Below are 7,976 nucleotides of genomic sequence, written 5' to 3' on the forward strand. Positions count from 1 at the left end.
TCAACAAACGCACCCAACTTGGTGTTGTCTGCATCCAATCCTTTTATTAAATCAATAGCAAATCTCCAATAGATGTTTGTAATGCAGGAAGAGGCCTCTTAAGAGTACTTTTATTACAAGTTCCTACAACAGTGTATCTCAGGTGTCCTACATTCCGTTTGTTCCTGGCCCTTCCTTCAGCTTAACTCTTTCCTAGCTTCCTTTCCTCCCTTAACTTTTCAGACATTTGAGAAAGAGTCGTCCTTGAATCCATCCTCTTGTGTTCTCCAAAGCCTACCTGAGTTTTCAAAAGACTGTGAAGAAAATATCATATAACATATAAAGTGCTCTTTCATCAGCAAGGGAAAATAAAGCTTTATTTGGTTTTGATTTAACTACTTCTACAATAGCTGGCATGAGCTCTTCATTCTAGGAAAGGAGTCATGATTGAACAGAAAATCATTCATGATTAATAAGTGGTTCAGAGATTGGTGCCAGCAATAGGATATGGGGGGTTTTGATCTTGGGGAACTTTAAATGGCACTGGGTCTGCTAGCAGCAGATGGAGTACATCTGTCTCAGAGGGGGGAAAAGATCCTGGCACATGAGTTGACAGGGCTCGTTGAAAGGGCTTTAAACTAGGCTCGAAGGGGGAGGGCATTAAAACCAGGTGCACTAGAGTTGAGCCTAAGAACAGCCTTCAGTCTCACATTTCACTTGAGGTGGGAGATGGTGAAAATAATATCAAAATTGTCTGTCACAAGTGACAGGAAGACATACCAGGGTTGGAAGGATGGGGTGATAGTAAGGGCCTTCAACCTATTGCCCTGAAGCATGCTGTGAACATCTTGCAGCACAAGCAAGATTTTACAGAGGTGAGCCAGGACCTCTGAAGTAATAGGAGACAGGAGGGCAGCTCCTGTGAAGCGCCTTGGGAGAATAATGGGGTGCCCCTCTAAGACAGTGACATGGCTGGCAGCCCAGCTGAAGTGCCTCTACACTGGTGCATGCAGCATGGGCAACAAACAGGAAGAGTTGGAAACTACCCTGCTACAGGAAAGCTGCGTCATAGTGGCAATTACAGAAACTTGGTGGGATAAATCCTATGACTGGAGTGTGGCCATCAATGGCTACAAGCTGTTCAGAAGGGACAGGAGAGGAAGAAGGGGTGGAGGCATTGCCCTTTATGTAAAGAAGTGGATAGAGTGCGAAGAGTTGTCACTAAAGAATAGCCATGAGCAGGTTGAAAGTTTGTGGGTTGGTATTAGAGACCAGGACAACAAGGGGAGCCTTGTGGTAGGAGTCTTCTACAGGCCACACAATCAAGCACAGCCTGTCGATGAAGCCTTCTTACTCCAGCTTGAGGAGACATCACGATCACAGGCTCTCATCCTGCTGGGGGATTTTTACCACCCCAACATCTGTTGGACAAGCAGCATGGCTATCTGTAGGCAATCCAGGAGGCTCCTAGAGTGCCTAGATGACAACTTCTTAAGACAAGAAATTAACAGCCCTGCATGAGAGGATGAGTTATTGGACCTGTTGGTCACAAGTGCAAACAAAGTCATCAGGGATGTCAAAGTCGAAGGCAGCCTGGGCTGCAGCAGTCATGCACTAGTGCAGTTCACTGTCCTAAAGGGTATGAAGCCCATGAGAAGCATAGTTAGGATTCTAAACTTTAGGAAAGCAAAATTCCAGCTCTTCAAGGAGTTAGTAAATAGGACCCCATGGGAAGAGGTCCTCAGAGACAAGGGAACAGAACACAACTTTAAAGATCTTAAAGATGTTTTCCATAGAGCATAAGAGATCTCCATCCCAAGGTGTAAGAAATTGGGCAAGGAAAGCAAGAGACCACAGTGGCTGAGTTGAGACCTGCTGGTTGTCTTAATTTAAAGACCAGACAGAAATTATTTTAATCCCAAATGAAGTAAAATAAGGATGCTCTCATTGAATTGGAGAGAAATACAGAAATTGTATTCAAAACTATATAGGAAAATACAGAATACATGAAGCCTTAACACCTATTACATATACAGGATACATGAAAAACCCCAAAAACCTTTGCCCAACAAGACTAAATCACAAATCCTAGTTGCTCTTTTTCTTTCCCCCTCATTGTCTCCCTGGCCTAAACAGGCATAATTCCACAGCTGAAAAGTAGTCAAGCCTGTGCAGGCCATAAACAGGACTACTCCCCAAGTTACCAGAAGATAAGGACTCACGCTGGAGAGCCGACAGGAGGGAGGAAAAAGAGCAAGTTGGCCTTGCTGCTAGCCTATAAAGAGATATCAGGACTATGGGATTGAATAACAAAGTTACAATTTTCTGGACCATCCCCTGGACCTTTCTGATCCTCTTGGAGGACTCAACTCAATGTGTTTTTTAAAAAGGCACCCACCTCAAACCATGACACTGGTCAAACTAAAGGGCAGGTTGGGAAATGAAAGAAGGGATAGGCATCCTGGGAGGAGTATAAGGACATTGCCTGATTGTGTAGATACAAGGTCAGGAGGGCCAAGGTACAGCTGGAACTGAACTTGGCAAGAGATGTAAAGAAAACCAAGAAAGGCTTCTACAGGTATATTAACCAGAAAAGGAAGGTTAAAGAAAGTGTAACTCCCCTGATGAGCAACAGTGGGGAACTTGTACCAATGGACTAAGAGAAGGCTGAGATTCTCAATGACTTTCTTTGCCTCAGTCTTCACTGGCAACCCCTCTTTCTCCTCATGGCTCTCAAGCTGATGGCCCAGAGGATGAAGACAAGGAGACAAAGTCCTTCCCACTGTAAGGAAAGACAAGGTGTGTGACCATCTGAGGAACATGAAGACATACTAGTCCATGTGACCTGATGAGATGCATCCCAGAGTCCTGAGGGAATTAGTGGATGTAGTTGCCAAGCCACTCTCCATGATATTTGAAAAGCCCTGGCTGTCAGGTGAAGTCCCTGGTGACTGGAAGAAAGGAAATGTCCCATCCATTTTTAAAAAGGGTAGAAAGGAGGACCCTGGGATCTACCGACCTGTCAGCCTCCCCTCCGTGCCTGGGAATATCATGGAACAGATCCTCCTAGATGCCATACTAAGGCACATGGAGGACAGGGAAGTGATTCAAGACAGCCAGCATGGCTTTACTGGGGGCAAATCCTGCCTGACTAACCTTGTGGCTTTCTGTGATAAAGTGACTCTTTCAGTGGATAAGAGAAGACCTATGGATGTGATCTATCTGGATTTCTGCAAGGCCTTTGACATGGAACTCCACAACATCCTACTTGCCAAGTTGGAGAGATATGGATTTGATGGGTGGACTGTTCAGTAGATTAGGAACTGGCTGGATGGTCGCATCCAGAGGGTGATGCTCAGTGGCTTGAAGTCCAGATGGAGAGCAGTGACAAGTGGTTTCCCTCAGGGGTCCATACTGGTACCTGTGCTGTTTAATATTTTCATCAATGATATAGACAGTGGGATTGAGTGTACCATCAGCAGGTTTGCAGATGACATCAAGCTGAGTGGTGTTATTGATACATCAGAGGGACAGGATGTCATCCAGAGGGACCTGCACAAGCTGGAGAGGTGGTCCCAAGTGAACCTCATGAGGTTCAATAAGAGCAAGCGCAGGGCCAGAACAATCCTCACTATCAATACAGACTGGGGGATGAGGTGATAGAAAGCAGCCTTGTGGAAAAAGACTTGGGGGTGCTGATGGATGAGAAGCTGGACATGAGCAAACGGTGTGTGCTGACAGCCCAGAAGGCCAGTCGCATCCTGGGCTGCATCAAAAGATGCATTGCCAGCAAATCCAGAGAGGTGTTTTTACCATTTTATTCTGCTCTGGTGAGACCTCACCTGGAGTACTGCGTCCGGGTCTGGAGCTCTCAATACAGGAAAGCCATGGACCTGATGAAGCAGGTCCAGAGGAGGGCCACGAAAATGATCAGTGGGTTAAAGCACCTCTCCTATGAGGACAGGCTGAAGGAGCTGGGGTTGCTCAGCCTGGAGAAGAGAAGGCTCTGGGAAGACCTAATAGTAACCTTCCAGTACCTGAAGGAGGTCTACAAGAAGGATGGAGAGAGAATGTTTACAAAGGCCTGTGGTGATAGGATGAGGGGCAGTGGCTTCAAACTAGAGAAGGGCAGATTTAGATTGGATGTTTGTTAGGAACAGGTTCTTTACCATGAGGGTAGTGGAACTCTGGAACAGGTTACCCAGGGAGGTAGCTGAGGCGCCATCCCTGGATATTGAAGGTGAGGCTCGACAGGGCTTTAGGCAACCTGATCTAGTTGAAGCTGCCTCTGCTTACTGCAGAGGGGATTGGACTAGATGACCTTTGGAGGTCCCTACCAACCCAGACCATACTGTGATTTTGTGATGATTATTTCTTAATTACATTCTAGAAGGCAGAGAAATATGTTGTCAATTATTTAAAATATTTGTTACAAACACAATGTCATGGTTAGTGCTTGTGTTGAAGCTAAGATAATTGCTTCCTAATTTTCAAATGCTTGCTGCCTTCCTTGTAGAATGACATGGTTCTGAACATTAAAAGAACAGCAACAAAACTCAAAGGAAAAAAACCAGATATCTGTGAGACTGGGGGCACGCAACGAGTCAACTGTAGAAGTGATTCAGGAAAAATTGAAGTATCTCTGAGAGATACCATTTGAAATAAGCTAGATTTTTCTGGATGTAGGAAAAATTTTCAAACTAGTTTCTACACAAACCAGCAGCCATGTACATTTTCTCAAACCTAATAAAAAAGATATACAGCAGCTGAAAGGAAATGCTGTGATTCATGGGCAAAAGAGGGCCAGTGAAGGGCAGAACCTATTTACCAACAACATGGAGGTAGAAAGTGTTTGGGAAGAAGGGCTGAGGCTGGTGGTAAGTCTTGCAACAAACCTGACCAGGGGGACTGGGTAGATTATGAGTGAAAGGAGGAGGGTAGGAAGCCCTGGATGAGCTGTTGCAGTTTAATCCCAGCCAGTAGCTAAGCACCACTCAGCTGCTTGCTCTTTCCACTCTTCCAGCGGGACAGGAAAGAGAAATGGGGAGGTGGGGGGTGTAGAGGATTGAACTAAAGACAGTTTAATAGGACAGATGAGGAAGAAAATAATAATCATCTAATAAATGATAACAATAATAATTTAGTTATTATTATTAGAATACACAAAGCCAGCAATGCACAATGCATTTTCTCACCATTCACTGAACAATGCCCAGTCAGTTCCTGAGCAGCAGCTCCCAGCCATCCTTCCCCTCAGTTTATTTACCAGGCGTGACACTGTATGGTATGGAGTATTCCTTTGGCCAGTTTGAGTCAGCTGTCCTGGCAGTGTCTCCTCCCAGTTCTTGTGCCACTCCAGTCTTCTCACTGTCAGGGCAGTATAAGAACCTGAAAAGTTCTTGACTTAGTGTAAACATTACTTAGCAACATCTAAAACCATCAATGTGCTATCAACATTATTCTCATACTAACTCCAAACCACAGCACTATACCAGCTACTATGAAGAAAAAGAACTCTGCCCCAGTCAAAATCAGAACAGAGCACACTCATGTGTAGTCTATCACTTTGACATCAGTGAGTCCAGCCTTTGAAGCAGGTGGAATACTAGTGGAAGACAGAAGCCCTTTGCAGATATGTTCTTGCATTTCTGTGTTTTGGGAAATAAATGTAAACTCTGGGGAAAGGGCTCTTTATGAAGCACACACCCAGAAGTGCTGCCTTTTCATTCCTAGGATGTTCTGTTCAATTATTTTGCTTTTCCTTCATACAGGCTTTGTCTCTTTTAGCCCTTAGTTTTGCAACAAAGATGAACATCAAAAATTCTGGATGATAAAAGAGGTCCTTAGACAGCTCAGGTTTAGCTATAAAGCAGATGATTTTGTACCACAAAAGAAGAATCTCCTGAGATTGAAGTATCTCATAATCCTTTCTCCTTCTCCTTGTGCCATCGTCTCTAGATGCAAATGTCCTGCATCATGGTGGGACAGGGACAGGGAATGCCCTTGCAGAAAAGTGGAAGGACGCAAAATGCAAAAGGGGAAGTCCTGTCAGCCTTGCTTAGTTGATGACAGTGTAAGAATGCACGTAGGGCAAACTCACTGTTGGCTTTAGACATGTAGTGCAGACACTTTTCATGCCACCCTACTTCTCCCATGATTTAAGGGAAGACACAGGTCCTTTGGATAAACCCAAGGAACACTACGCTGCCATACTCTGCCCTTGTGCTGCTTCTGATATCATCAAAGGTTGGCTGGAAGGATGATTAGATCACAACAGGTATCTGTGTGCCTCAGAGCCCTTCATCCTGATAGAAAAGGTAAGCAGTAAGAAGCCTCACAAGGTCATAGGTTGTCACAACCTAGACCTCCATTCATTCTTTGTGGCTGCATATACTTATTTTGGCACTGATGTCTACAAGTCCTCTTGTTCCTATTGGGTGCCCAGGGTAGAAATGTTGAATGTGTTATAGAGGGCAGGGGGACACACTTGGATGTTGTAGGAGCTGAAAGGGAGAGTTAAACCTTTCAGCCTGATAACAGCCATCAACGCGACAACTTTAAAAATGCTCCTGTTTTGGAGGCCTTTTGACAAAGGTAGCTCTTCTTTCTCTTTCATACTTACTTTTCCACTGTGACTGCATCAATAAAAGATGGGCTTGTCTTTTTTTCACACTGCTCTTCATCACTGCAAAAAGGAATACACTCAGCATTCCTGTCAAACAGCTTCGAGTCATCTGACAGCCCTGGTAGGATCTAAATTTCAAGACCAAACCAGGAGAAGAGCATTCTGGTTGTGGCTTTTGACTGTCTTTTGCTTTGAAGACTGGGAGAAACAAAAGAATGAAAAATAACCTAATTTAGGTTAAAGGCATAAAACATAAAATCCTCTGGCATTTCTCAGACTCATGATGATAAACCATCCTCAGAAAAACAACTTGCTCCAGAAGTACCAGAACTAATGCATCCTGATTTTCTACAGAACTATGTCCTGCGGGTTGACTGACTTGTGTGGTCTTAGAAGATGCATGCTTTTTGGGGGGCTGGAGTACGTGTGAGGTCTCGCTCTGCACGGATTTGTTGCTTTCTCTCAAGGTGTGTTCACACTGTGCTTTGCCCAGATCTGGGCAACAAACTGGGGATGACTGTCTTTATTGTTAGAGACTTCTGAGGGCATAGCTTGGCTGTCCCGTCAATTCAAAATTTCACACAAACTTCACATGAGCCTTGTTTCCACAGGAAATGGGGCTAAAAACCTATTGTTCTACTTCTGCCTTCTGCTCCACACTCTTCTGTCTTTTATCGTCCTGATGCCTTTGTCTCTGCTCAAGGAACAGATGCACCCTGTGGGCTGTATGGATGCAACGTCATTTCCAGTTTATTCGATCATTTCCAATGAGAGTCCCCTGCTCAGCTACTACTGCCTTCGTTCTTGTCTCTAATATAACATCATCTCAGCAAGGAGATAAATTCAAGAACAATTCACTTACTGCAGAGAGAAGCAGCTCCTTTGGAAGGTCAGCTAGGCTTAGAGGTGTTTTGGCTGTGTTGTCATACCAGCCATAACCTTCTCTGCAGTTAGGAAGGACTCAACTTGCCATGTAGCCCAGGGTCAGTCTTTGACAACTGGAGCCACTGAATTGAATATCCTTCTTAATTAAATGAACACATACACACACCCCCCAATTATAATTTAATCTTGATTCATAACATGGAGTTTGATGTGTATTAGATAAGAACAAAACCCCCTGTTTTCAATGCAAGCATTTACCTAACAGTATGGTGACTGTCAGGTCAGCTGTGGAGTTACAAGAACAGCATATACCAGAATATAGATTCTGTGAATGTTGTATCCCAACAAGGCTGAAAGATCTTCTTTAATCTACCAAGCATTGTCAGCAAAAATAGTTGCAATGTTGTTCTGTTTCTCCTCCATGACCTCTGAGTTAACTGCTCTAGTTGCATTCAGGCCATTTACAGGTGTGTTGGGTTTTTTTCCA

The sequence above is a fragment of the Indicator indicator genome, chromosome 1 (genome assembly GCF_027791375.1).
Source record: "Indicator indicator isolate 239-I01 chromosome 1, UM_Iind_1.1, whole genome shotgun sequence".
NCBI lineage: Eukaryota > Metazoa > Chordata > Aves > Piciformes > Indicatoridae > Indicator > Indicator indicator.